Here is a 7,965-nt window from a genome sequence, read left to right on the forward strand (position 1 = left end):
GCCTCACTGGCCCCGAAGTCCCCACGTTCTGCATTCCAGGCCCGGGAGCCGCCCGAATCCCCCGTTTGGCTGCTCTGCCATTCATCTGTTTCTCCAGTGGTCCCTGAGTTTCTCCCTGTGCCCACCCACCATTTGACTACCCCGCTGCCGGTATCAGAGGGTCTCAGGATTTTCTTCTGTCCTTGTCTGTCCCTCTGTCTCTCCATTCTCTGTGCCTGGGTGGGACTGTGCAGTTTGCTCACTGTTGCCTCCCCTCTCCCTGGTTTTGTTAATAAAATTTTGAAGAACCAGAAAAAAAAAATTTGATCTCTACAGGGATAAACTCTGTAAAGCCTGAAGCTCAATCAATTGATGTTGAAAACTCTCAAAGGGAATAAAGGCTTGATCTGAATGGTCTAGAACATGTGCTGTAATTTAATAGAAGAGATGGTCGTCTTAATATTTAATGATTTAAAAGAACTTCTCAGTCCATGCGAAGAGTACAGTCCAAGGATAAATCAAATTTCTGAACGCATTTTATGCTACATATGTGTATACTTTGCAATCCTCAGGTGTTCGTGCCAAATATTCTCTTTCAATAAGTCCTTCTATATGTTTCTTAATAACAACTGTACTTGGGAAGAATCGAGCCTTCACCTGCTGAGTTACCTCTGCTACTAACACACTGTGCTGCATCTTCTTTCTGGATTTCGTTATCCGCAGGATAGCAGCTTCGATCTCATGTTTCCTGTCGTCATCTACTTTCTGCCTCGTTTCTTTCCTTTCTGGGTCAGATTCACCTTGTTTGGCAGCAACTGTTTGAGTCTTGACTCTGTGTACTTTGGATGTGAACTGATCATTAACTGTGAATCTGTGGCCATTTTCTGTTCCCTTGGACTTGGGTTCTTTTGTAAGAACCCGCTGTGTTGGTTTACCACAGGCGAGGGACTGCAGGGCTCTACCAAGTTCTCTTTCAGGGATATCTGTTTCTTGTTGAATTTCCTCAAACGTGTATTTTTCTCTGTATGATTTAATTCATACATCTTTTATTCTTCTTTTGGCAAACATCAGATAATATGAGCAAAACTATATTTCTTGCTCACTATAGTTACCTACATTCTTTTTTGCTTTATATAAGTTTGTAAACATATGTTAAGTGGATAAAATTCTTGGCTAAGGACATACTCCAAAACTCTTTTTGGACATATACTTTTCTGAGTTAGGGGAAAAGAAAGCTTATGAAACTTCCATTAGACCATAATCACACAGCAAACTAAATTAGTATATGCTGTTTTTAAATTAACATCTGCCATTTTTTAAAGACTTCAGGTTTTGGTTACAGCTAAAATGATTTTTATCTGAAGTTTATGAAAGAACAGAAGCTGACCACACAAATCTTACTCATAAGCATATTGGCCGTTTCAAAATAGAAAATAATAAAAATAAACCTATAATCAAGGAAATTCCACTCATCTTATTAGAAAAAAATAGCTACCAATGTTATTATAAATACAGATGGCAATTTGTAATAACTAGGTTTCATGATATTTGCTTTATTTCTTTTTTTTTAATTTTTTATTGGCGTTCAATTTACTAACATACAGAATAACCCCCAGTGCCCGTCACCCATTCACTCCCACCCCCCGCCCTCCTCCCCTTCCACCACCCCCAGTTCTTCTTCTCTTTTGATTTTAAAGTAACAGATTGGGATCCCTGGGTTGTGCAGCGGTTTGGCACCTGCCTTTGGCCCAGGGCGCGATCCTGGAGACCCGGGATCGAATCCCACATCAGGCTCCTGGTGCATGGAGCCTGCTTCTCCCTCTGCCTATGTCTCTGCCTCTCTCTCTCTCTGTCTCTCTCTCTCTCTCTGTGACTATCATAAATAAATAAAAAAATAAAGTAACTGATTACTTCATAATAAAGGCAAGCCATTTAGCATTTTATAATTTAATTCTTTTATAAATTTCAGACCCCAAAAATTTCAGATCAAGTATTACAAAACAGCCAGCCTTCAGAATATATTTTGTTTGGCAGACAGAATGGTTTTTCTTCTTTTGAATTGGAATACATTCATGCAGTACTTAACTTGCTCTAAGCTGACCCATCCCTACTAGCTTCCCACATTGTCACCAGCTGGGCATGTGAGGCTGACACCCGTTTTTAATATTATAAAACTCAGTATTAACTTACAAAAATTAAGTTGCATGCATGGAGCAAAAATTCAAATATATCATAAACTTGATGCTAAATCTTAATACTCATTCCTAATTTGGGAAAAAGAGATCAAACCAAAAAGGACTCATCTTCATAATACTTAGTTACATAAAACATTATCAATAAGAAATGTTTCTATATATGGATACTGTCTTTTTAGAATAGTGTTAACAGTAACCTGAAATCTGAGATAGATAAATCATTCATATCACAAAGTATTATATACTGTCTTTCCTATACAGTCTTGGCTCCCAAACAGTGGGCTTCAACTTCATCCCTACATATAATATAAACATTCTCAAATATTTGAAATAAAGGAAAGGTGTCATTAATAAGGCTAACTAAAATTACAACAAAGGCTTTCTTCTAATCCTAGAGAATGAAACAAAAAGAGAGGTCTTGTAAGACACATTGGAAATGAGGAAGAATTTGAAGTCAAGTTGGCCCTGGACCCTTTTACATTGCTACTCCTTCTGTTTGTTCAAGTTAAAGAATAAGAGAGGCCACCAACTGCTCCTTAGTGGAACAGGCTGCAAAGAAAACAAAGCAGCTAAGTGATGATGAGGAAAACAAAGAATATAAAAAGTTGTAGTTATGAAGATGATCAATGAATAATGGAGCTCCTGGCTAGCTCAGTTGGTAAGGCATGCAACTCTTTATCTATCTCAGGGTCATGAATTCAAGCCCTATGTTGGGCAGAGAGATCACTTAAAAGAATTAAAAATAAAAGACATTAAAAAAACTGTAAAAAAATGATGGTAGTAATTCTATTCTGAAGTTTAAGAAACAGCAAGGAGTAACAAATAAATTAGAGAGACAGTAATCTCCCTATTTTTTTCTTCCATTCCCTTTTAATTTGAATACAAATACAGAAAGAATCATGTCGTCTGCTCATAACTCACTCTTTGACTATGAATAAGTCAAAACTTGTAAATGCGTCATTGAAAACATATTAACACTCCATCTGCAGCCTTTGAGGTTTCAGCCATACTTCACTACCAGCGTTGTGTGAGCAAGCCATATAATTTCATGTCTCCTTGTGTCTCTTTATGCTGCTCTGCCTCAGAAACCCCTTTTTTCCTCTCCTGGGTAGCTCAGTGGTTGAGCACCTGCCTTCGGCCCAGGGCGTGATCCTGGAGACCCGGATCGAGTCCCACATTGGGCTTCCTGCATGGAGCCTGCTTCTCCCTCTGCCAGTGTCTCTGTCTCTCTCTGTGTCTTTCATGGATAAATCAATAAAATCTGAGTGGCTCAGTCGGTTACGCATCCCCCTTGATCTTGGCTCAGGTCATGATCTCTTGGTTGTCGGATAAAGCCAGATGCCAAGCTTTGCATGTTCGGCAAGAAGGCTGCTTGGAACGCTTTGTCTCTCCTTCTGCCTTTCCCCCTGCTCGTACTCTCCCTCTTTCTCTCACTTTTTTTTAAGTGTTAGAAACGTTTATTTGTCAAAATATTTTTTAAAAAGTGGGAGGAGTGAAATAAAACAAGGCTAAATTTCAGCTAATGCTGTACCACGATCACAGGTCAGACATAAAGCAAAACAAACAAAACAACAACCCCCACCCCCAAAACCCCAATGGTCCTAGCAGTTTCAGATTAGCCTCAACGTTAGGGCCCAGAGCTAACAGAAGAGTAAAAGGTCTCGTGCCACTACATGGTCATTTTAAAGGGAAAGGAGATGTTGCAGGTAGACAGGGAGAAGGGCTCAATTCCTAAGGAAAGCAAGATAAGAGGGGGATCCACGGTACAGGAAAAAGGGGATGCCAGCATAATCCTTACCTAGGGCTGCTCAGAGGCTGAGAATATAAGGAACGGAGTGAAAGGCTACAGGGACTAGTATCAAGAGGAAAGATAAGTCAACTTATAAGAATTAAATTAAGAAAGAAAACACAGTTGGTCACAAACTCCTTTGTTTACTCAAACACGAAGCAATGGAAACATCGTGGCAAGGGGACGCACGGAGCAGGTTCTCATATATGACCGCAGCCCAGGGTTCAGTCCGCAATGATCCTACCTCCAGTTTCAAAAGGCTGAGCACCGTGCTCGGTCCACATGTGCTCCCGCTCACACTGGGCCATGCCATACAGAGAATCCGTGCAGCTGCTGAGGCCTGCGGCAGCTCACTCTCTGGCCCATAACCGTGGGGAGCACAGCTGTGGCACGACGAAGGGGGCTCCTGTCCCTTCCATAGTAGGACGAGGTGTTGGCAGCGGCAGCAGCCACAGAGCCGAAGTGGCAGCAGCCCCTGAGCTCGGCAACAGGTGTCTGTCGTAGGGATCAACAGAAGTGGGGTTGGGGTGACTGGTCCCAGCTGTGCTCTGGTCGTGAGGCAGATGGGACATGGACTGCTCCGCGCAGTTGTACGCAGAGGCTGCTGCTGCCGCCGCCACTGCCTCATAAGAGCGGACCCGGTAGCGCTTCTAAGAGTCGATGCTCCATATGCATCGTTGTAACACGTGGGTTCCCCGCAGCCCAGGGTGTACGGCGTGCGCACTGCTCCATACTGTCCGTTATACTGCTCAGTAAAGTCCGCCACACGACCTGTGCGATCTACTGGACACTCTTTGGACCAGTGCCCCTCTTTCCCACGCCGATAGCAGCCACTCTGGTCTCCCATCCCAGGGGCAGTCCGAAGTCGGCTTGTGGATAACTGCACGTGCATCCTTTTGTCTTGAAACTCTGTGTTGTCAAGGCCCCTGATGGCCTCCACTGGAGGCCCGTTTGACACCTTGAAGCTTAAATAGGAGTTGTTTGAGGAGACCAGTGTGTGCCTCTCAGTTCCACTGGCTGCTTGTGGTCTCCAGGGGAGGTGGGATTTTACTTATTGAGTCCCTCCTATAGGGCCAGCATTATGTATCCTGAGAAGCAAAATGAGCGTCTGGCCACGATCTGTAATGTTGGAACACCAAGGAGGACAAGTGGTGTCCCAGGGAGGCCTTGCATTGTGGCCTTACTGCATGTGGGGACATCTGTGATTTTGATTTATATTTGGGGTATCTCTGAGGCAAGAGTGCCCTGAGTTCCTTACCCTAAAAGGAACAACTCTTAGACAGTGGCCCAAGAGTTTGTAAGAGGTGCTGATGGAACCATTTGCTGACCAGGGCATCCAGAGCTAAATGGCAGCCTAAAGCTTGGCTTCTACTGCTGACTGTTGGGTGGGTTGTGTCCTTTATTAGGGACATAAATATTCCACATGAGCTCCCCCCCTGTAGCATGGTGCTCATACCATCCATAAAGTAGACAAACTCCATTGCAGTTCACTCAGTTGATGTCATGGGGGCTCCCTACATAGCCAAGGGGACTGGGGAGGGCTGACCTTCTCTGGTATGGTGGCATCCAACAAGGGACTGAGGAAGAACAGGGGAGACCTCCCCTGCAGGTGGGATAAGCCCGCGGCCTCAAGTTCGACTCTCTCCTGCATTGAGGAGACCTCAGTAGCTATGCCTCCCAAGGCTCAATGGACAGCTGGATGTGGACGGTCACACGCCAGTGTCTATAGGAACCTCTCTTTCCAGGAGAGCCCAGGATGTGGCAGCAGTTGTTACTTGGTTGGTGTATAGCATAGACAAGGAAGATATTTTCTTGCATCTGAGGGCCTTGGGCACTGTATGTCCATTATGGATATGTGGTCCAGAAAAAAAAAAGGCAAGTCCATTGCTTGTCATGGGAAACAAGTCCGACCTAGAGGAGCGGAGGCAGGTGCCCATCGAAGAGGCAAGGACTAAAGCAGAGGAGTGGGGTGTGCAGTACGTGGAGACATCAGCTAAAACGCGAGCCAATGTGGACAAGGTATTCTTTGACCTAATGAGAGAAATCAGAGCCAAAAACATGTCCGAGAACAAAGACAAGAACGGCAAGAAAAGCAGCAAGAACAAGAAAAGTTTTAAAGAAAGATGTTGCTTACCGTGAAAGCCAAGATGGCAGATGAAGTCAGTCGCCACTAAGGACATAGGGCGGGCTCATTAAGAGAAGAGTATAGTTGACGCCTTGATGTGTTCCTTGCTCTCCCCAACCTCATTCACACATACTTCTTTAAAAGGGGAAAATATTTGTGAATCAGTGGCTGGCAGGAGAAATAAGCCCTTGTCCATGCATTGGAATGGCTACTTTGTTGGGAGGCTTTAAAATTTCCTTCTTCCCTTCTCCTTCCCAAAAGTTTTATCACACATGTAGTGCTATAGGTAAGAAATAAGTGTTAACTAAAAAGAAGTGTACTGTCATAGCATCTTATTTCCCTCCCTAGTTTTATAATATCACCATCTTTTGTTTTGAAATAAAAATGTCTAATTAGGTTTGGGGAAGGGAGTAGGATAAGACTCTCCCTAACTCTTATCAGCTTAACAGAAGTATTCAAATAAATCCATTAAGCTCTAATAAAAACTGAGAGATTTTTGGGATAAGTTTTTTGGCAATACCCCATGGATCTGAAGCACGGTGGATAAAATAAAAATAAATATGAATTGGGCCAAATAGGTCAGTAACAAGCTCACAAACCCTTCACACATATGAAAAATGAAAGTTGAATTCTTTGTATTTAAATATTAGCCAACTATAGCCTGTGTTAGCTATTTCTCTCCTGTAGCATCCTGATTTTTGTGTAGAAGCTTCTTTTTAGCAAGTAAGTGAAGACTCAGGAGTAATATACTTTACAAATGACACAGTTTTCTAACCAGGTCAAGACTATATCTTTGGATACACCATCTCCTAATTGCCAGATCGTAGGCTCATCCTTCTCTGTTGGTAACCAATGTATGTCCTTCTGGTCAACCTCTGCATGCAGAGGTGAAGAGAGCCTCTTTGTGTGTTTCTTTTAAGTATAATGAGTTCTTCTGAAGAATGTGATGAGTTGAAATTGTATTTTCAAATCATGAAGCCAGAGCCTGTGCCAGACCTTCTGCTACCTCTCATAGATTTGCTCTAATTCTAAATGTAAAATTAGGAGAAGTGGAAAAGGAGAAGATAAGCCATTGCCTTTTTACCTCTAGGAATTGGCTGCTATTTCTATGTAATTTTTTTCTGAGACAGCCATAGAGTTGGTTAGAAAAAGGCTTTTACTGATGAGATATTGTTAAGCATTCTTGTATCAATATTCTCAATTTAGCAACCAGAACATTTTTCCTCACGAAAGGAGTACTGTGTGATGAAAACCCAGTATTCAGCATATTTTCCCCCTTTTTTTGGAAGTGACATTTCACACACAGGTGCCAAAAGTGAATTGGGGTGGGGAGAGTGAGAAACTTTCAAATTTATAGTTATTACAGAAATTGTGGAAATTATGATCTGACTGGAAAGCAATCTTGTATCACCTCCCAAAGAATCATGGTCATTTTTTAAATAAAAAGGAGACAAAAAATTGTTGTTTCCTGCCTTGTTAATGTTCTCCATTCTCACTGGTGTGAGGTGGGATCTCATGGTGGTTTTGATTTGTATTTACCTGATGGCCAGTGATGTGGAGCATTTTCTTATGTGCTTGGTGGCCAGGTCTATGTCTCCCTCTGTGAGATTTCTGTTCCTGTCTTTTGCTCAATTCATGATTGGATTGGTTGTTTCTTTGCTTTTGAGTTTAATAAGTTCTTTATAGATCTTGGTTTCTAACCCTTTATCTGGTGTGTCATTTGCAAATATCTTCTCCCGTTCTGTAGGTTGTCTTTCAGTTTTGCTGTGCAGAAGCTTCTTATCTTGATGAAGTCCCAATAGTTCATTTCTCCTTTTGTTTCTCTTGCCGTCATGGATGTATCTTGCAAGAAGTTACTGTGGCCGAGTTCAAAAAGG

At 42.5% G+C, this 7,965-nt stretch overlaps 1 pseudogene; it reads right to left on the minus strand.

Moving 5' to 3' along the window:
- Positions 1–4,215: 4,215 nt before the first annotated feature.
- LOC119879226 lies at positions 4,216–5,444 on the minus strand (annotated as a pseudogene).
- Between the last annotated feature and the right edge of the window lie 2,521 nt (positions 5,445–7,965).

This window comes from Canis lupus, unplaced genomic scaffold, assembly GCF_011100685.1.
Source record: "Canis lupus familiaris isolate Mischka breed German Shepherd unplaced genomic scaffold, alternate assembly UU_Cfam_GSD_1.0 chrUn_S459H620, whole genome shotgun sequence".
In the NCBI taxonomy this organism is placed as follows: Eukaryota; Metazoa; Chordata; class Mammalia; order Carnivora; family Canidae; genus Canis; species Canis lupus.